Here is a 23590-nt window from a genome sequence, read left to right as displayed (position 1 = left end):
TGGGCCCTCTTCGGTTGGTTGAAAACCAGACGTGCAGCCCCATTTTGTATCAGCTGCAGAGGCTTAATGGAGGATGCAGGTAGGCCAGCCAAGAGAGCATTGCAGTAGTCCAGTCTTGAGATGACAAGAGCCTGGACAAGTAGTTGTGTAGCATACTCACATAGGTAGGCCCTGATTTTCCAGATGTTGTACAGCGCAAATCTGCACGCTCTGGCTGTCATCTCAATGTGGCCCTTAAAGTTTAACTGGTCGTCAAACACTACTGTGGGGTCATCAGGATGGAATGAGAAGTAGAGCTGGGTGTCATCGGCATAGCAGTGATAAGAGAAGCCATGTGCCTGAATGATTGGGCCCAGTGAGGTTGTGTACAGTGGTTAGCCAGTGTGACTTATATATGCCGCCCTTCCAAGATACCTTGAAGGATCTACCTATGAGGTAAGACTCAAACCAGTATAGTGCAGTGCTGATGATGCCCAGATCAGCTAGAGTAGGCAGGAGGATCTTATGATTCACCATGTCAAAGGCAGCCAACAGGTAGTAGAAAGAGGGCTGATGACATGGAGGCAGCTCTTGCCAACCACAGGGTGTCAACAACAATCAGGAGGGCCATCTCAATGGAGTGGGCAATTCTAAAGCCAGATTGGTTGGCATCCAAGAGGTCATTCTGGGACAGGAAAGCATAAACCTGGTGAAAACAACTCCTTCAAGAGTTTTAGATATGAAAGAGAGGAGAGAGACCAGTCTGTAGTTATCTACTAGTGTAGGGCTGAGTGTAGTATGGGAGAGATTGCTTGTAGGAAATGGGAGGGGATGGGGTCCAGGAGGCAGGTGGTGGGTCAGTTGGAGAGGAGAAGCTTGGAGCCTCAGAGATAGGGGAGAATGTGGACAATAAAGTGTTTTGCAGGTGTGGAGACTGGCTGAGTGTGTGGCGTGGGGAACTGACTGCTGATTGCTTCCATCTTTTTACTGAAAAGGTGGCGGAGACGTCAGCAGTCAGAGGGGTGGTGGGTGGAGGCAGTGGAGGGCAGAGGAGAGAGGTGAACAGTTGTGTGTGAACAGCGGCAGTCTAAAGTGCATCTTTTTGTATTGATTGCTATAATCTTCTTCAGAGGGGTAATGTCAGGGTTTCAGAGACTGCTTCCTGAAACAACCAGCAGGTGGGTTCAAGCACGATCCAGACCGAAATGCTTATAAATAGAGGGTTACAATAAGTTGTAACTTTAGTTCCCTTTCAGACACTTCAATGATGACAGGATCCAGGAAGGGTCGTATTATTTATGTATTGCAGGGAAATAAACTTTATTTTTGGCGGATGTGATATCAACTGTTTAAGAAATATATTAGCCTAATAACAGTTACAATAGCCTATAATATTTATATTACATCGAGGATCCAACTCGCAAAGAATCCTAAATTTTGTCATTAAGTGTCATTCTTGTTAACTCTATGTTCTGGCAGAGAATATTTATATAGACGGGCTCTGGTTCTGGGTAGATCTCCAACTTCCAGTTTCCAGACAGGAAGAGGACAGATTGTCCTATTGCAGAACTCCCACAAACAAACACGGACACAATCAGTCGCATGCCAGACAGTGAAGCCCTATGAAACCTTGGCTGAGGAAATTCAGACAGTGTGCAGCAGAGATGAAAAAGAACTGTCGGCATCTGTTGCAGTTTGCTTAGGCCTATGTAGCCGACACGTAAAATCCAGAGCAATCTCCGACGCTTACATTTCACTTTTTTCCATTCACATGACTGTCATTTCGTACAGTGATTTACATATGTAATGGGCAGGGCATTAGGACCTGGGATCCCTTCCTTTTAGTCACCTGGTTTACCTGCTTAGACAAAGGGATATACATGATCTTTACCTGTGATGAGCCTACGTCATTGCTACAGATGTTAAGACTTGCCCCAAGCAGCGCAAAAATAAAACTGCATTGTCGCTCTGTCCCTGCTTTTTTTTTTAAAACATACTTTATTGAATTTTGTAAAGCAAAGAACAAACAAATGACAGCACATAGCACTACAATATATCATGACTCTTTTGGGGGGAAAAAGGGGAGAGAACCAAATACATAGAGAAGGTTAAAAAGACATCTGTAAGTTACTGCACTACAACACTACCTCACCAATCCTGGGGGGCAACAGGAGGTTGCCAGACAAACGTTTGATACTCACTACGTACAAGGTCAGCAATGTTATTGAGAAACGGCTGCCATAGTCTGTCAAAAGTTGCCTTATTCCCTTTCAGAGTCAAGCTCAATCGTTCCACAGGTATAACTTTGAATATCCCTCCAAGCCACTCGTTTATAGTGGGAGGTCTTGGCTTAATCCACTGGAATAGTATGCGTCTCCTTGCCAGTAAAAGAAGCTTATTCAAAAGTGTATGCTGTGTCGTTGCCATCGGGAAACCTTTATCTAAAACATTCAACAGAAACGTTCTGAGTTACATTTTTATATCCTCTTTGAAATTTTTACAGAGTTCCTCTGATATATTTTCCCAGTACGTACATATTAGAGGACACTGTCAAAAACAATGAAAGTATACGATCCCACCTCTTTTCTGCATTTGATACAAAGAGGAGAGCTCTTTTGATCGATAGCGTAAAGAAACTGAGGTGTGCGATGTAGCCTATGAAGGGGGCTTCGGGGGGCACGGGCCACCCTGGAGATTTGATTGACCATCCCGGGTGCCACCCAGATGTTCTAGTCTATAAATCAGGTCGAAGGCGGGACTTTTCTTGATGTACTCCGTGGTTCAAATCAAGACGGGAGTCGGGAGTGACTGACTATAGAACAGCCGTTCTATATGTGTAATTGGTTGTTAGCATGTGAGTTAGTTTACAACACTATTGCTCTTGCTAGCATGCAAAGTTATCTAGCTAGCTAGCTGTCTGCCCATCAAGCAAGGTAGCTAGCTAATCTATCTATCTAGCTAGCGTTATTTAGCTAGCTAGCTAACGTCAGCTAGCTTGATAATGAACTACAAATCTCACCAGGCAGCTATCTAGTCAAATGTAAATCATTATTGTAAAAAAAAAAAAAAAAAAAAGCCTTGTAGAAGGATCTTTTCATTATTTAGTTGGCATGTGTTTGTTGATTTGTAGTTGAATTTTTCCAAATAAAAACATATGACATATAGAGAAGATGGTGTTTGTCCTTTGAAGTTTCATCCTCTGAATATGGTGTTCATATGGTTAGTTTATGGTTTAGCTCCTGTATTTGTGTCAAGGCTCAGGCAAGAACTCAGTCGCAGACCACAGGAGTGTCGGGTTCCAGGCAAATTTATTGATTCCGCAGGCAAGATCGTAAACGGTAAACAAGCAGGGTCAAAACCAGAAAGGCAGTCCGAGGGCAAATCCAGGCGCAGGAAACCGGAACAGGCAGGGTCAAACACCGGGCAGGCAGAAATATCGGACGATCAGGGCAGAGTGGCAGGCAGGAATCAGGTCGAAAACGGGAAACAGCACACAGACGAGAAACCGGCGGGGACGTAACAGGCGAAAATCACCCTGCTATGAACTAGCAATAGGACAGGGACACGCAGGGAAGACATAGGGCAGGGCTGACGAGGGGATGGGAAGCAGGTGTGCAGGCAGGCAGGTGAAGGCGACGAGCCAATCAGGCGGGTGGAGACCGGGCGGGGAGCGGGGCAGGGCTAGAACACAAGGAAAACAAAAGCACATGGACAGGGAAAAACAAAAACACAACAGCTAAGGGGCGGGAGCACTAACAATTTGTGCTAATTTCACATCTTGTAGTGCTTTTAGTGTGTGGGGGGCATTATAAATATTCGTTATGCGCCTATTCCTGTCATCCTGTTATTGTGGCGTTACCCTCATGCCACCCTTGAATGAATCAGTGCTCCACTTGGGCCACCCCAGTCAAAAAAGTCTAGAATTGCCACTGTTGGCGCGATTTGACCACGAGATTGTCATATTTAACTGAAATTTTGGCTGGACACAAAACACAGGTGGCAGAGAACGGGTCTCCTTGGGTGATCCTTATTTCCCATTATTTCCTATTCATTCCCATTATTTCGACCAGTCTGAGTTGTACGTTGTAAATCGTTTTTTCTTTGACGCTGGTGTTCCTCCTCGTCCGTCTCTCCCCCCATTTCACAAAATAAATAGAAAGTTAAAAAATAACGTTACCTCTAGCTAGCAACTGAACTCACGGTGGGGTCGTAGATGTCGATGCGCGTGGCAGACCGACAGCCAGGGCAGTTTCTAGGCAATAAGGTAAGCGTTCGTTTTTCTGCTACCAATCAAATAAAAGTATAGACATGACCAATCGTCGCTGTGTTTTTACCCGTTTTTACCCGTTTACGGGCACAGGATTGGGTGTATAAACATAACCAGGAAGAAAACGGAATAGCAATAGAAGGAAACCAAATGAGGTTTTATCTGAAACTATGAAATTCTAAATTAGAAGTACATTTTCATAAAAAACGGGACATTTCGTGCCCCGGGAAAGATTATTCATTTTCCGGGACAGTCGCTCAAAAAAAGGGACAATCCCGGCAATACCAGGACAGGTGGCAACCCTAGCTGAAGCTAAAATGCAATCACAGTTGATGCTGAGATTTCTCGAGGGAGGAGGGACATGCTAAAACAGATACCATACACTGAAGTTTAATTTTTGCTCAGACTGGTCTGAAGTCCAGTTACTTTAGGAAAAATTCACTTACTATGAGCCTGGAATTGTTTTTATTGGTCTATCATCACCTCCCTCAATGGAGGACAACTTGTAGAAATCATGTTACTTGGGTCTAGTAGATGTCTGCCGAACTTTGAACCCCAATGTACAAGACTGTTCTTATTATTCCTCCTCAACAGGTAAATATTCACGGTTGGATTATTTTTTGTATTTAAAAGAGACATATCAAAAATTAGGAATTCTCAAATTGATTGACAATTGATTTAGATTCAGTACTTCACTCCTTTCAGATAGTAATTTCAAGGAAAAAATAGAAATACTATTAAGACTGCATGCAAAATAATGATGTTGGACCGTGTTGCGCAAGTTCACGCTTCACAAGAGCTAGCTCATTCACACAAGTTCATTCACACAGATTAAAATGAACAAGTTCACGTTCATAGTTAGCAATTTTGAATTTTGAACAAGTTCACAGTCCCAGATCATTTCTACCATTTTTTAAAATGAGCTGCTCTGAGCTTATCTTTTTCAGTAGAACCTCCTCCTACTCATCCATCCCCAACCCCCAATCATTGCCACTTCCCACTGGTTGTGTACTGTCTTGTACATTCATAAGTTATGTATTTTACGATTGGAAGTGCGAAAGCAAATAAAGTAATAATAAGTTCAAATCACAAAGTAAATTTGTTTGTTACTCACCACCACTTGCACTAGCCAAATTGTTTACACCATGTACCCTGTCATAAGGGTATTGTCCAGGGACTATTTTATCTGTACGTCTACATGGGCAGTGATTGTTACCCAGGATATGGGCAGTTGGTTGTATATCTTGGAAAAAAATGCATAAGTTAACAGGTGATAAAAAAGTACTACATCAGTTAAAAGTAGTTAAGACTTAACTCAATGAACTTTTATCAGAGGAAACTGAGAAGTCTCTAATACTTACTAAGCAGAAATCTTATGACTCCGGACCAAGAGCAACCTGGATGCTGGCCTATAGACTTAAAAAGCAAAATGTGAATGTATTGTAGGACTGAAAGACTTTTCTAAAGAAACGATTACAGGTAGGGCCAAAATAGTAGAGAAATTTGCAAGGTACTATCAAAATTCATATCAGCCAGATCTTAGTAGTTATGATGAGGAGGCCACAAAGCTTTACCTGCAAAGTCTGAACTTACCTAGTATCAATAGAACAGAATAGTAACTTGATAAAACCAATTAGTGAGGAGAAAATTAAGATGCATATTCAAAAACGTAAAATAGGTAAAGCACCTGGGATTGATGGGTACCCAAATGAATTTTATAAAGAGTTTAAGGATGAATTTGCACCTCTTTTAACCAGAGCTTTTAATTGGGACCTGGATCATGGAATATGGGCGTCATCATGGAATACCTCAATAATAACAGTGCTACACAAAGAGAATAAGGATCCAACTATGTGTTGCTCTTACTGACCTATTAGCCTCTTAAATTGTGATCAGGACCTTATTTCAGCTATTACTACCAGCCAATTAGCTAAAATTATGCCATATTCAAATAATAATGATCAAACTGGATTTATCCCTGGCAGGCAGTTGATAGATAATATAAGAAGAACTTTAAATATCATGAAATTGTCACAAGAGAGAAAATATCCATTAGCTATGATGACTTTGGATGCTGAAAAAGCTTTTGATAAGGATTTATGGCCATTTATCTTTGAAACTTGCAAATCTTTTGGGTTTAACAATAGACTTATTACTTGGTTGCAGGCAATGTATAAAAATCCAAAAGCATCAGTTAGAGCAAATGGTACAATATCAGATATATTTATAATCTCAAGGGGGACGAGACAAGGGGACCCTTTATCGCCACTTATCTTTGTTCTAAGTGTAGAACCTTTTGCAGAAAGCAGAAGACAGGCACAAACAATTCAAGGGATTGAGATACCAGAAACTACTCATAAGTGTTCACTTTATGCAGATGACATCATTGTATGTATGACAAATCCACAGAATTCAATCCCTGCCCTAATGAAGGTCATAGATGAATATATTGTAGTATCCGGATATTCACTTAATAAATCACTAAATCAGAGGTAATGATGATGGGTAGTACAGTCAAAGATGAAATAAACTGTAAATTTAAAATGCAGTGGAATCTTAATAAAATAAAATATTTAGGAATAAATATTCCAAATAAATTAGATAACTTATTTGCATACAATTATGAGGCTTTGATAAAACAAATAAAACAAGATTTGAACAGATGGAGATAAACCCTATTTTCCTTATTTGAATGACTGGAGATTATAAGAATGACAGTTCTGCCAAGATTCTTTCCTTTTTAAAGCATTACATATATGAATTCCTTTAAAGGTTTATAAACAATGGGATAAAATATTAGCAGATGTTGTATGGAATAGAGAAAAACCAAGACTCCAGTTGAATTACACTAAATTAGAAAAAGAAAAAGGGGATTTAGGTTTTCCAGATTGAAAAAAGTATTATAGAGCAGCCCAAATTAGCTCATTAACAGATGGATGAGAGGACTCTGAATAAATGGAAGGATATGGAAAACTTTGGGTTAGTTACCTCATTGAAAAGTCTACCTTTTTGTGGAAAAATAAAATCTCAAATCTCAAATCTCAAAGAGTGTGACGATGGGTTGTAAATACACCATATGGACAAAAGTATTTGGCCACACCTGTTTTTCAGGGTTTGGGCTAGGCCCCTTATCTCCAGTGAAGGGCAATCATGCTTCAGCATACCAAGACGTTTTGGACAATGCTATGCTTCCAACTTTTCGGCAAAACAGTTTGGGGAGGCCCTTTTCTATTCCAACATGACTAAGTGCACTAACCAGTGCACAAAGCAAGGACTATAAAGACATGGTTTGATGAGTTCGGTGTGGAAGAACTTGACTGGCCTGCACAGAGCCCTGACCTCAACCCCATCGAGCACCTTTGGGATGAACTGGAACGGAGATTGCGAGCCAGGCTGTCGCCTGATCTCATAAATGCTCTACAGAATGAATGGGCACAAATTCCCACAGAAACACTCCAAAATCTTGTGGAAAGCCTTCCAAAAAGAGTGGAAGCTGTTATAGTTGCAAAAGGGGGACCAACTCCATATTAAAGTATATGTATTTGAATACAATGTCATTACAGTCTCTGTTGGTGTAATGGTCAGGCGTCCGAATACTTTTGTCTATATAGTGTATCTTGACCTTTCTTGACACATGTTGCACACAAAATGGTAATGATGTTCATGCTGCTGAGCTCCCTGGGTAATCGTGTATAAGAGGCTCTTGGAGTGGCTTTCCAAAAGCTGTACAGTATAATAAACACATATAATTCAATACAAAATTCCATACTTTCACCCCTATGCTCACACCCATTTACTTATCTACAAATCAATCTCCCCCTCAAAAAAAGTTTACACACATATACGTATATATGTATATAAATATACACCATTTACATACACATATGAACACATACACACATACATCTGAGCCTTGAATTCATAACATTTACCTTAATATTCTTATTACAGTTATAAATTTCATTGATACTACCATAACTCTAATCATTAAGGTTCTTACTTCATAACTCTTCATAAATCTTCTCATCGGGAAGCATTTTCCATCCTATTCTCACTAACAAAGGTATTAAAAGTTATGGTGTTGGATCAGCCAACATGGCATCAACTGACCCTGGCTTGTTACAGGGTGAGCTCTTCTACTCCCCTGGTGGGCCAGTGGGGAATGCATTCTGCTCTGCACAGTGAACACATCCGTTGCTGAATATTTATTAACAACCCTCCACGGAGCTGTAGCTCCATCAAGGGAAAAAAGTCAGGGCTGCTAAATATGAACTGTGTATGTATAAACATTTGCTGAGGGGGTAGGGAGGGGTGAGACAGAGAGAGAGAGGAAATAGAGAGAGAGAAAGAAGGGGAGGGAGGGAGAAAGGGAAGAAAAAACAGAGAGAGGGGAAGAAAGAGACAGGCAGGAATAGGGGAGATCCAGCCAGATGAAACCTACCAGCCTGAAATGTTGGTAGGTTTCATCTAAGGGCAGATTAAAATTCATACATTCTAATGGGCACTATCAACGGTATAATGCTGTATCAACAGGGACTGATGGGGCTCCTATTCACACTCCATTGCTGTCAGCACGCCCCCCTCCCACCACCCGGTACTGTGCCTGCAGGAGACCCCCAAGGCACTCTGCGAATCGAGACTCCCAGAAGCCCATTACTTTTTTCTGAGCTAACTGATTGGGCCTCCCACCTGGTGGGAAACTCATTTCCTGGTCCATGGGTACAGAAGGAAATCAAAACAGATCAAGCCTATCTTCCACCACCACCTGCCCCCCCAGCCCCCCCCCCACCCCCCACCCCAACCACACACCCACACTCCCCATCCCAGGTCCCTCGTCAGTCTGGAGTTCCACAGTGCCACGGAAGCCATTTGTCACTCCTGTTCCCTTCCAAATTGGTCCACACGTGAGCTGTCATCTCCAACACCGGCCCCACTCCAATGTCAGACTGCTGGCCATCAACACCAGAGCCACCCACTGAAAGATGCCATGACTTAGAATTGTTTTCCCTGAAATCACTGCAGGCCATGATCCTGTTAAAACACACTGGAATGAAATGCACTGTGAGGAATGGTAAAGCAGGGGTGAGTGGTAACATCCCCCATCTGCTTTGTGTCTGCTGCAAAATGGTACCTATAAAGGCTATGTTTAATGACCTAAACCCAAGGAAAGTGTTTGGTTGGACGCACCGCACTAAGCATTCATCAGATGGCACCTGTACAATCCACTGGCGTGTTGTGGGCATGATACATTCAAACAATCTTTTTCTCTGGATTTAATTTGTCAAAGAGAAAACACACAGGATGCTCTAAATATATAGTATTTTAAATCATAATATTAAGTTTAAGCATAAACAGCTATTCAGAGAAAGTCTGAAGGGAATCTATAATCTGTAAGATTATAATAATACCTATTGCTGGATCTGTTTGACAGTAAAGAACTATATCATTTTATGTAGCAGTCAGTGACAGACTAAAGAATACAACAGCTTTGTTATAATCTTTGTATACCAACGTCTTTCAGGAAGTAGCGTTCACAGCAGAAACAATGCCGTTTACTACATACTACTGTACTGAACCGTGTTTCATTGTAGTTTAATATTGATGCCCATGAAAGATTTTTCTCACAAGGAAACACTACTTGGTAACACAAGAACCAGGGCACACAGTGTTCTTGCTTGTAACTTCCTTGTTTTGAAGATCAGATTATTTGCATTTTGAAAAAAGTTGCAAAATGAATGCAACTTCCTTTCACCTTTGCCCTAAGGAGATATCTCACAGAGGTTTCAATCTTGCATGCCACACAGTACGTTGCTCAGAGCAGAGATTATTTTTTACTGGAATTTCAAATGGCTCATGGCTTTACAGTTAAAAATACCTGCAGCTTGCACCCTGCCAAATCCAAACAGACTCATTGAATTATGTGTGTATTCAGCACGGAGCTGGCCAATGCAGACACAAACACAATGTTGCCACAGCCACCTTCACCAGAATTCATGGTGTGGTGGAAGAGTTGGCCTTGCCTCCACCTGGGCCAGAAACATTTCTGTGCACAATTTAAGTACCTGTGCTGTGATTTCATTTTTCCTAGTTCTAGTATAAGGTGAAATAGAAAGATACTTGTATTTTAATTATAAAAAACCCCATAAACACTACATTTGAAATATCACTTATCATTGAAAGATGCATAAGGGCTGAAATTGAGGGGCAGGTCATTGCTTCTTCATTTATAGTCATTATGTGGGTGTTAGACAGGTCACCAAGCCAGTGTATTGTCAATGAAATGGAAGTTATTAGAGGTGACAGTCTTTAATTCAAATTTTTTTATTTCTGTTTTGATTTTCATGTCCATTTAAGGTTAGCTTCAGAGACATAGTCACTTCTACTTTATTTATTTATTTATTCATTTATTTATTGCTGACAAATGCCCTTCTACTACCAATATTCTTCTACTTCAGTGTCTAATATGATTCAGTTTTAATGTAAGTTCATTTAAAAGACATTTTGTAGTCATTGGTGTTACCAATCTTTTTTAAAAATAAAAAGCTGAAGCACCATCAGTACCATAAATTGTTCAGGGCTTGCAAAATAATAATACACTTTATGAACAGTTTTCAAAAACTTGAGAGATTTTTTTTTCTTTTTCGTCTTTAAGTCAAAAAACACCATTTCTGTTGGTTCAGAATTTCAGCATTTTTTTCAGTGTGACCAACATTATGCAATATTTCAGGTGATTAGATTGAAGTATTAGGATGAAAAATGTTGTTATGACTACTTTGAAAATGAGTGATTATCATTTTGATTGAACAGGGACTATTAAGGATCTGTTTTGGTTCGTTGAGCAGAGATAGATTATTTTCAGTTTATGCTTCAGGTCATGTAGTTAGCCCTGGATCTGTGTAATATTTTCTTTCATAATTCTCACAGAATGGATAGGGATGGATATACTGACTCTGACTGAAATGCTGGACACAGAAAGGTTCAAACTCACACCAGCAGACTGGACTCTATCTTTGATTAGTCAGGTAGGAAGACTCAAAACATAGATACAAAAAGGATGCTGGTTCAAATCTGCACAAGGGTACTGTTGTACCCTTAGGCAGGGTACTTAACCTGCAATTGCCTCTGTAAACATCCAGGTGTATAAATGGATGAAATTGGAACCTAAGTTACTCTGGATAACAGCATCTGTTAAATGACTATTATATAATGTAATGTAAGATGCACAGCGTCCTGTGACACAGCTAAATTGGATTGGTGCAATGTTAATCACAATGTTCATTGTAGATGTATAGGTGAAAGTGAGACATAGCTGCATTTGAAATCAGGCAATCTGCTCCACCTTTAATGTTATGGTTTTTCTGCGCTGTCAACCCCATGTCCTGATGCTGTTTTCACTGTACACTCACACACACATCATGCAATTATGAACTCATGCAATTATGTGTTTTGTTAGTGCTTTACTTTATCCTGCAAGATATTTTGTTCAGACCTATAAATATGTTTCTTTTTAAAACCATCATCAGATGAGTCTGTGCCTTTTACAGACCTCAGGATCAGTTGGCATTAGATACCACAGAATCCAGGCTTTTCATGAGCTATAGAATGTATTTTCTTTAGATACTTTCTGTAGATACCATAGAATCTGTGGCCTTCAGATACCACGGAGGTAATGTCCACTAGAGGCAATAGCATCTGTGTATTTTCAATGGCATACAATCAGTCCTTAAGAGATCAGAATGTGTGGCCCTTTCAGACGTATAATTAGTGTCCACACACTAATTATACAGTTTGAAAAAGAGAGCTTACTATGTTTTAAAGTGAGTAATTACCGTGAGGTAATTCTCTCTAATAATTAGCTTTGATTGACTTTCTCACATTTTATAGATTTTGGCATTATAAAATATGTGATTTTGGCATTATAAAAAGTGATAGTTGATAGTGCCCTTTCTTTCACTGTCCAATTAACAAAAGGGCCTAAGCCCCCCAGCTGCTTGCCTGCCCTAGTAGACCGCAGACAGGGGGAAGTCCTCTAGCCACTGGAAAGTTCCACTGCAATGCCACAGGAGATTTATATACAGATTTGACCCACTATTTCCTCAAACCTAAGCTTCAGGGGGGTGGCTCAGTCTCATCAGCCCAGGAGCCTGACACAAACGAGGTGGAAAACCGTCTCAAGTGCTCCATCTAGTGGCCAGAATTGTGAAACATAGACGCTGGTGAAAATGTTTTCTGCTGGATGTTGTACAGTATGGCTCCTGCTTCTGTTTCAATCACTTTCTTCCATGACAACAGCAATGCTGTTGACAGATCAGTGCACAGATAAAACATGGTGCCTTCAGGAGAAGCTCTCTCTCACTAAGCCCTGACTACAGATCAGCAGTTCTGACAGAAGCAAAACCTTTTCTTGAGAGAAAATACAAAGCAACAAAATCATGCAAATGTTCATGATCCAAAAAGCATTGCTCTGTAACCCTAAATTGTTCTACCAAAGGCACTGCCTGAAGTTTCTTGAGGTAATGCTGCTGATGCAATGCCATTCTCTTTGATGAGAGGACCATTTCTGCGATATGTTACAGCATCCAGAGGGACAGCCACATGTTACCCAGTTCCTAAAGTGATTATAATGCTTATGGCCATTTCATGGAAAGCAGATGTGGGATGCGGGTGGAGTGTCACTGTGTCCCCGCTCAGGGGCAGCCTGATCTGCGTCTCCAAGGCCCCACGTCAGCAGTGGAATTCTGTTACCTCCAAAAGCGCAGTTCTGGTAAATTTCCACCCATCACAATAATTCTGCAACGTCAGAAACTGGGGTGGATCAATACATGTAACTCACAGCCACAGGCTTTTTGACCCACATTCAGTATCCAGTAACTGAGATCTTAACAATGAGGTTAAATGGGCCAGGTCACAGCTAAAATGATGACACTTCCAGCTCCAGCAGCATCTCCTCAGTGCTCACACAGCAGCGGGCCCCCTCTGTTCAAGGACACATGCCTGTGTCAGCCTCATTGGCTGTAGGCTGCATGATGACACTGCACCTTCATTCTGGGCTGTGGCAGAAGCTGGCCAATCCCAGCACCCAGACTTCCTCAGGAAAGGAGAAATCACATGGTTTCTGGGAACTGGGGGGGCTGAGTGAAAGTGAAAGCATCCCATATCCACAGAATGCTGTACCCCCCAAGCAGCCCATGAGGGATGTCAATGACAGCTGGGCTCTCAAATATGGAGTTAGAGAAATTGCAGTGCCACTTAGAGCACACTCTGCAGTGTGGATAAGACAGCCACTTCTCTGCTAGGCGTATTTATTTAACTTTTATTTTACCAGACAGTGCCAATACAGAACCAACTCTCTTTTTGCAATGATGATCTAGAGGAGGAAATTATTTTATTCAATAAACCCAGGGGATTATTATATGCTCAGATAAAAAGAGCCTTCTTGGGATTATTATTATTATTATTATTATTACTACTATTACTATTATTATTATTATTACTATTATTATTGCCTTTACATTTTCACACATCTGAATATAAAGGCATGGATAAAAATACACACTGTTTACATACCTTTATCATTAGTTAAATTACAGAATAAACTGTCTCATTAAAAGACAGTTGCGGGCATAAATACGGGGAAGGACCCAGGCACAAACAATGTGGGCAGTACGAAACGGCTAATTTTTAATGACAAGTCCAAAAACACAGGCAAGTCAGAAAAACTGTCCGAATCAAACCAAAAATCCAATGGAAAACAGACAACATCCAAAAACAGCGGGCAAAAGAGAAATCTGGGACAGGCAGAGTTGGTAACAAGCAGAAACAGAGCAGATTTACAAACAAACGGCAGGAACAAAACAGCTAAGACACAGAGACACTCAGGCAAAGAAGAACAAAGAAAACAGCAGGGTATATGTAGGCTGGCACATGATGAGGGGATGAGACACAGGTGTGTGGTACAGGCTTCAGGTGATGGGCATGGCCGAGTAACAGGAGGGCGGGGAGTCAGGCAGGACAAGGAAACACAAGAACCTGAAAACAAAAACAAAAGACACACCCACACAGACAGACAGGGCAAAATACACAGAACAAGAGGACCTCAAGCGGAGGTCCTGACACACTTAGTCATGAGTTAAGAAGAATGTAACCGATTTTAGACCAGATTCACTCTATATGCATTCCCTTTGCCTTGAGCCCCAACAGTGTGAACACAGCTGTATCTAAATTAGCAGTAATGATATTGCTTATACGTGTGGTGCAATTAATTAGTTTGTTAACAGCCTCACTGTTATCTAGGTTTGGCTGACAGACCAGGCATTCTATTGCATTTCAACACTGCTGGCAGTTCTGATGAAAGCATGCCTGGTATTTGGGGGCAATTTCACTGTGCTCTTGGCTGATGGTAAGACACATACTGCATTTCTTAAGGTAGTACAGCAGTGAGGTAGTGGTAAGGAGCAGGGCACGTAACTGAAACTTTGCTGGATCATTGCTGCTGTACCCTTTGGGCAAGGGAGTTATGAATCAATTAGCATGTAAATATTTTAACCTATGAAAGCTGCTCAGCATAAGAATGTCTGCTAAATTACGTAATGTAATATAGTACATATTCTATCCATCTGCACTTAAACATGGCCTGGGCAGAAAAAGGGTGTGTTCCTGTAAATGATGTAAAGGATGATGTAGCTTGGCACAATGTCAAGTAAATAATGCAATCTCCCACAAATAGAACTGATTTTTAACAATGAACATTTCCAGCCAGGTGGCAGCTCTGGGGAGTGTAAACGTGCTATACTATACTTGCTATACTTCCAGAGAATTTCTGACAAATGGATTATCTGTTAATTTCTTTAATTTATCAAGCTTTGCCGAATACCAATATAAGTTAAGTGATAAAGTAGATGTCGTACTTCTCTCAATGTTTAGCTAAGGTAGTGATTGCTCTGAAGAAAACTAAAACATCATTGCTCAAAACTGGGCAGCCCAATAATACCAGTGAAGGTTTGGAAGTTTTAACTCACCTAAGAGGCCTAAGAGTTAGGGACTGGAAGAGGAATAAGAATTTCAGGAGAACATTCATTTTGAGAATGTTAATATGTCCAATCATAGAAATTGGCATTGCTGTCCACTTAGACTCAGTCACTGATGAGATTATGGGATTGTAGTTAATTGGAATTATATTGTCTATGACTGGAGTAATTTTTATACCAAGATACGTAAAACTATCTAAAGTGTTTTTAAAAGAGGTTTGCAAAGGAGGATTTATTCTTTCAGATTTTTTAAGGAAAATGATGGTAGATTTCATTTCATATGTTTTAATAAGATTAAGCAGTGTAAGGAAAATGCAAAACCTGCTTCAGTGTTCTTGGATGGTCACCTAATACAATCAAAACTAACTCAATTATCGGGGGGGGGGGGGGGGGGGGTCAGAGACAAAGGGAATTGATTGGCATACCTTGATGTTAACAATGACCATTTGGTTGCCTTCTACACCACACCCTTTGTTCCTGTATGAGGTGCGATACCTCTGTCCTTTCCTGTGAGCAGGATGGAGGAGGAGACTCTATGGAGGCTCAAAAACCTTACAAATGTAAATGTCCATTTGTTTCTCTGCCACCCAATAAGGGACAGGAACCTGCATTTTATTTCAACATTTTATTTCAGGTTTTGGGTATAAAGGCTTGTACCCAAACCACATCACTTGGTAAATGACCTGCCTTGCTTTTACCCGGTATGTTTCATACTGTAATTCAACACTGATTTTGCTTTGTTATTAAATTGCTTTCAGCCTAAACTTTGGAACTAGGAGCCTTACTTTACAAAAAGGAAAAACCCCCACAGTAGATTGGACAGTGAATGCTTTAAATTAGTGAAGAATAGCACAATATCATCCGCATAGAGTCCAATTTTATTCTCAAAAGCCGTTAATTTCAATACTTGTTATATTTCGGTCGTCTCTGACAGCAATGGCTAAAGGCTCTATTGCTAGCACAAAGAGAGAGAGGGCACCCCTACTGTGTGCCCATGGTGAGGGAGAAGCATTCAGATACTATATTGTTTGTCACCACGGATGCCATAGGTTTATAGTATAATATTTTAACCCAGTTACAGAAATAGCTGCCAAATCCGAAACGAGAAAGCACTTCAAACAGGTAATTAAATTCAATCCTGTCGAATGCTTTCTCCGCATCCAGTGAAAGTATTGCTGTGTCTGGCAACTCTTTTTTTGCGTAAATGATATTGAACACCTTTCTGATATTGTGAAAAGCTTGGTGTCCCTTCACAAATCCATTTTGGTCAGGTGCTGAGAGGGAGGGCAGACAATCCTCAAGCCTCCTCGCAAGAACTTTTGCTAATTTTAGCATCTGAATTTATTAATAATATAGGCCGGAATGATTCACACTTTGTAGGTGGCTTGTCAGGTTTCACAATTAAAATTATAAGAGCATTTCATAATGATGGAGGTAGTTGGCCAGCATCAAAAGATTGCACAAACATATCTAGCAGTGGGGGTATTAATTTATCCTTAAAAACTTTATAAATATCTATAGGAATGCCATCTGGCCTTGTAATTCTGCAATTTCAATTGGAGAATCAAGCTTATTCTTGGTTTCTTCTTCTAAGGAGGGAATATCAAGACTATCCAAGAATTCAATGAGGCCTGTGTGTCTTGTGGGCACTCACTCTTATAGAGACATTCATAATAAGTCTTAAATGAAAGATTACTTGCTTCAGGGTTGTTCATTCATTGCTTCATTGTTGATCTAACTCCAAATGCCATTTCAATTTCATTAACTGATCTTTCATTTTGTAGTGATTTAATGTGCCAGGCCAGTATTTTACCTGCCCTCTCACCCTGATCATAATATGTCTGTTTCAGTCTTGTTAAACTAGCTATGGCTTTGCTGGTGGATAACTCATTATATTGAGCCCTACAACTAGCAAGTTTCTCTCTGGTTTCTGTAGTATCATTCTGAATTAGCTCCCTTTTGAGTTGCTTGATGGCCCCTTCCAGCTCTGTCATTCGTAAATAGAGCTTATTTGCAGTATTACTGGTATAACTAATCATTTGCCCCCTGATAAAGTCCTTAAATGCCTCCCATCTGGTGGATGCTGAAGTCTGTGTTGTATTAAATTGAAATTAAATATCAATATTTTCACCCACAGATCTCAGGAAATCTGGATTGTGTACCCATCTTGCATTTAAATGCCAAGTAGATGACCTTCTAATAACTGCACTGGCTTTATAATCAATTGATAACAATCCACGATCAGAGATAACTACTCTTATATGTACAGTTACTTAAGATAGATGTTAATGATCTGGAGATCAAAAAACAATCAATGCATGAGTGTGTGTGGTGGGTAATATAATGACATGAATATTCCTTCTTCGTGGGGGTTTTCAATCCTCCAGATATTACACAGATTCAGATCTGTCATGAACTGCTGTATTATTTTCCTGCTCTAGGAGTGACATACATCAAAGAGTAAGGAACAGATTGCTAAAGAAAATTAGGGTCATCATTATTGAGGCCATAGAGATTTACTAGAATCAATTCTTCATTGAATAATGTATACTGAATGATAAGAAATGTACCTGCAGGATCTAGTTGTACGTATTTGAAAGGGAATGGATTTGTGTACAAGTATTGCAACACCTCTTGAGTGTGAGGTGCATGAGGCAGCTATGACTTGACCTGTCCATCTCCTCCTTAAGCGTATGATCTCACTAGAAAGTAAATGTGTTTCCTGTAAGAACACTACTTTAGATTGGGAATGCTTGATTCTAGTCATAACCTGTTTTAATTTTATAAACCTTCCTAGGCCTCTGACATTTGAAGAAGCTATGTTAAATCTGGCATCCCCAGTCATGCAAAATATTGTAGGAGCATGGAATAGTCCCCTTAACATAAACTAAAGCATTACGATATCTGGGATAATATAGGGTGACCATTTCCCGGACATGTCCTCGTTTAGAGACGCATGGTTTAGGTTCCAAAATGAGGACATGTCCGGGAAAAAGAGGACGTATGGTCACCCTAGATAATATGTACCTTTAGAAATCAACAAGTAGAACACATATACAGCATTCAAGTCGTCTCCCTGAATGAGACGGAGAAAATTATCCCATGTACTGCGGCATAAACTCGCCCCACAAACTCACCCACCCATGGGGAAAAACCACGGTTATTTATCGAATTGCTCTTCTTACACAATGAGGAGAAAAAAATTACAAAGAAAGCAAAACCACCTATCAGACCCTCGTCCGATTTAAAGAATACTGAACACATAGAAACCGCTCATAAAGACTAGAGAATGACAAAAAACAGGGCATTATATGTGCCAGCTGACTTTCACCTTGTTTCTATGGCTGAAGGGATTTCAAATAAAATGGAGTCAAGTGTGTTGTAATTCTATCAGCCCTTGAATATACATTAGCCCATGTAAGACCACACTTCCAGTTGATTTGGGAAAAAAAGTAGATATAAAATCAAAATGGAGAATTTCGTGAATAAGAGACATTGATTACAATGTGTGCTAATTACACTGGCCTATGAGCGTCCAGCTGGCTTTGAAAGAAAACTTATTACTGCTACATACTGTACTTTTAAGACAGAAGTTCCACAACAACTGCAAAATAAACAGCAAAACGTCCAGTGCCAACACAACACCAACTGGAAATCCTACTGGACTCCTGCGAACATCGCCAGGTCCAAACCAAGACTGGAGATTCCACGGTGCATTCTGTTCAGTTCAGGATTCCGTTTAGGATGCTCTGTCTTGCCGAGTCTCCCGTCGCACTTCCCGGACTAATGCCTCGACCTCAGCTGGGTACTGGAACAGATGTTTCTGACCTTTGTGAACAATTCTCATCTTAGCAGGGAAAATCAGTCCGAAATCAATATTAGGTTCTCGTAGATGTTGCTTCACACCATTGTATAATTTGTGTTGCTTCTGGACTTCCACGGACAGGTCTTGAAAGAACATAATGTGTCAATCCCAATACATCACTTGACTTTAGAACGTACCGCTGTCATTTCCCTGACTTTATCCTGGAAATTATGGAACTTCTTGATGAGGGTTTGGGAGAGAGCATTTGGCGTCTGGCGGCCAGGCAATCTGTGGGCTCGCTCGATGATTATTGGATTCAGGAAGTTTTCGGGGCCCAGAATTTCAGGTAGCCATTTTTGCAGAAAGGCTATGGCATCTCCATTTCTGAGTTCTCGGGGAGCCCGACTAGCCTCAGGTCATCCACTTTTGGCATGAGTGCAACCGTTTTGCTGTAGGACTCGGTTACCTTGCTCTTCACTAATGCAACATTCCACAGTCATCAGTCTTTCGGCAAATGTATTAATATCTTCCTTTATCCCCTGAATGGACATAATGACCTCGCAAAATTGGATGGAAAAGTCCAATCTCATAGCCTGGATAGCCGTGAGTACTTCCCCCTGATCAGTGTTAGCATGGCTAGCCTCTTCTTCAATGTCACTATCTTGTGTCGTTAAAATGTTAGCTTCAGAATCGTCGTCGGTCATCTCTGTCTTTTTTGCCTTGCTTTTAACTTTCGGAGGCATTACTCATTTGAGTTAAGTGCAGTTGCTCTACCGACAGTCTCAAAAATGTATTTGGCAAAACGGTTTCTACATCAGAGTGAATAAAACATAAGAATTGGTCGGAGCTCAGAGTCTTGCTACTTATCAATAATACATCATAACCAGAAGTCTTGCCAAGAAATTTGTTGGAAATGTTCCAAAAATTATGTACATGAAGAACATACTGAGGGGGTAAGAGATCTCACAGTTATGGGTGACTTCATAATGCCTTCATAAAGCATATATAATATATTCGTGAGCACGGCATCACTACTTTATAAAGAATTCATCAACAACAGTGGCACTTCATGATGGCTTTATGACACTGACGTGGCACAAAATTGTCATACTACGCAATTTTCATAATTGCTTTTCAAACAGTATGCACAGTTTATGTTACAGTTTGCTACATATGCAAGAAGCACCCCTGTCCATTTCACCATTTGATTCCTCCAAGTAATTGATTCTGAAGGTGGAGTTCTAAATGAATGAGAAAAATGGACATCATCAGCTGATGACGGGGAGTATTAGAACAAATTGGAGTGTTCCACTGGGTATGTAGGCAGCAACAACAGGGGCTATGAAGAGGTCATAGGGCAGCAGGACCTGGGCGAGATGAACGGCAACGGGGAGCAATTCGCCAACCTCTGCGCCACAAGCAACCTGGTTATTGGCAGGAGTTTCTTCCATCACAGAAGGATACACAAGTCTACTTGGGTATCACCAACCCTGTTGACAGAGAACCAAATTGACTATGTGTGCATCGGGAAGAAGTTCAGGAGATTTCTTCAAGATGTGCATGTCAAGCAAGGAGCCGATGCTGCTTCGGACCATCATCTCCTGGTTACCCAGTTGAAGCTCAAGCTGAGGAGGAATTGGACAGGGGAACCCTGTCAACGCCAGCAATATAACACCACTCTTCTGAAAGAGGCAACCAAGCAGGAGGAGTTCAAGGTCATGATCTCCAACAAGTTCCAGATCCTGCACGAGGCAGAGGAAAGGACAAAACTCCAGGAGCGGCAGGGATTGAAGGAAGCTGTAAAATCAACATGCCAGGAAGTACTGGGCCCCAAGAAGTACAGTCATAAGGAGTGGATCTCAGCAGACACTTTAAAGAAGATAGAGGAGAGGAAGAGGAAGAAGGCAGCAGTCAACAACAGCCGCACACAAGCAGGAAAAGTCAAGGCCCAGGAGGAATATGCAGAAGCGAGCAGGAGCATCAAGAGAAACATCAGGGCAGACAAGAGAAACTACATGCAGACACTGGCAGGAGAAGCAGAGGAAGCAGCACACCATGGGAGCACGCGGAACCTGTACGCCACCATCAAGAAGCTTTCTGGCAAGTACAGCAAGCCAGATAGACCAGTAAAGGACAAGGAAGGGAAGACAATACCTGACAAGGAGGGACAGAAAAACAAATGGGTGGAGCATTTCAAGGAGTTGCTGAAGAGACCAGCCCCACATGACCCATCGGGCATCCAGCCAGCCGACAGTGACCTGCCAATTGACTGCAGCATGCTCAAAAAGGAGGAGATCCGCAAGGCTGTCAAGCAGCTGAGGAATGGCAAGGCTGCAAGACCTGACAGCATCCCGGCAGAGGCGCTAAAGGCTGACGACAAGACCAGTGCGGAGATGCTTTACCCCCTCTTCAGCAAGATCTGGGAAGAGGAGCACGTCCCGTCAGAGTGGAAAGAAGGCTACATCATCAAGCTCCCGAAGAAAGGTGATCTCAGCTCCTGTTGCAACTACAGAGGGCTAACACTTCTGTCCATCCCGGGTAAGGTCTTCAACTGAGTCCTCCTGAAAAGGATGAAAGACACTGTTGACCCGCAGCTCCAAGACCAGCAGGCTGGTTTCCGCAAGGATAGATCCTGCATCCACCAGACCGCAATGCTGTGCATCATTCTGGAGCAGTCGCTGGAACAGAACTCACCCCTCCACGTCAACTTCATCGACTACAAGAACGCATTCGACAGTGTGGACAGACAGACTCTCTGGAATTTGCTGAGAAACTACAGGGTGCTGGAAAAGATCACCAAAATCATCAGGAACACTTACAAAGGGATGACCAGCAGAGTGGTCCATGACTGACAACCCACCATCGTCTTCCAAGTGTGGACAGGAGTGGGACAAGGATGCTTGCTGTCACCTTTCCTGTTCCTGCCGGCCATTGACTGGATTGTGAAGACGTCCACAGCCCAGAAGCAGAGGCATCCAGTGGACCCTCTGGATACAGCTGGACAACCTTGATTTTGCCAATGACCTGGCCCTTCTCTCCCACACCCAGCAACAGATGCAGGAAAAGATTTGCACCGTCACAGAAAACTCAGCACGCCTGGGCCTCAATGTCCCCAAATGAAAGGTCAATGCAGCCAATGCAGCCCCCATCACACTGGAAGGCGAAGCACTAGAAGAGGTGGACAGTTTCACCTACCTTGGCTGCATCGTCGACAAGCAGGGTGGGACAGATGCCGACATAGTCTGGATAGGCAAAGCGAGGTCAGCTTTCCATCAGCTGAAGAATGTCTGGGGCTCCATGAACCTGACCACCAACATCAAGATAAGGATCTTTAATACCATCGTGAAGCCTGTGCTACTCTATGGAGCTAAGACCTGGAGAACCACCGTAACAACCATGAAGAGAATGCAGACATTCATCAACACCTGCCTGAGAAGGATCCTTCAGATCCACTGGCCCGACACCATCAGTAACCAAAACTTGTGGCAGTGAACAGGACAGCAGCCTGTAGATGAAGAGATCCTCCAAAGGCGTTGGGGATGGATAAGCTATACCCTCCGTAAATCCGCATCCAGCACAGCAAGGCAAGATCTCACCTGGAACCCGCAGGGGAAAAGGCAAAGAGGCTGGCTAAGGAACACCTGGTGCCGCAATCTGGAGGCGGACACCAAGAGAATGGGACTCACCTGGGGGCAGCTGGTGCAACTGGCTGGATGCCTGCAGAACTCTCATAGGTAGCCTATGACCCGCTAGGGGCCACAGGCAAAAGTGAAAAAGTGAAGTGACTGAATATGTAGGGGAGGATAACTCAGCATGTGGCTTGCTTCCATCAAATAGTGACCCCCACTAGTCGGTCAGGATAACAGTATAAGATAGCACAGTTTCTTGGAGGACATGTCAGTCTGCCCCCCAACCCTACATATAAACATTTAATAAATATTAAATATTAAATGACATGACTCACAATGATTTATATGTCGCCATGCTGATTTGTAGTGCTGTACAAGTTAACACACCATAGTCCATTCAACATTCTTAATCAAATTAAAACATAAACTTGTGGTTTTACTCGTCAATCATTTTAGTGTCTCCATGACAATTGGCCCTGTCGTGCCACCAGTTCACATTAGTTTTCATGACACCTTCTCAGATCCTCAGTGTTAGAAAGCGAAGGCTGTTGAATACGCAGTTTCTCAGCTGCAGTTCTTTCAGCGGTCTTCAGGCTACCCTAAGACTCAGGAAGGCCATGTTTCTCATCAGTAGAAAAAGGTTGTCTTATTCTTGTTATGTCCAGTGGCATCCAGGCACTTAAAAAATTACAGTATGGCATAGTAGTAAGCAGCAGGGCTTGTATCCAACAGGTTGCTGGTTCAGTTCCCTCCTGGGGCACTGCTGTGTCTTTGGGCAAGGTGTTTAACACACAGTTCCCTCTCTAGTGGAGTGCACTGCAGTCCCAGAGCACTGCAGTTGTTCATGACTCCTTTATGCAATGGTTATACCATGTTTATGAAC

Source organism: Megalops cyprinoides, chromosome 17, assembly GCF_013368585.1.
Source record: "Megalops cyprinoides isolate fMegCyp1 chromosome 17, fMegCyp1.pri, whole genome shotgun sequence".
Taxonomy (NCBI): domain Eukaryota; kingdom Metazoa; phylum Chordata; class Actinopteri; order Elopiformes; family Megalopidae; genus Megalops; species Megalops cyprinoides.
Note: the sequence above shows the minus strand (reverse complement) of the source record.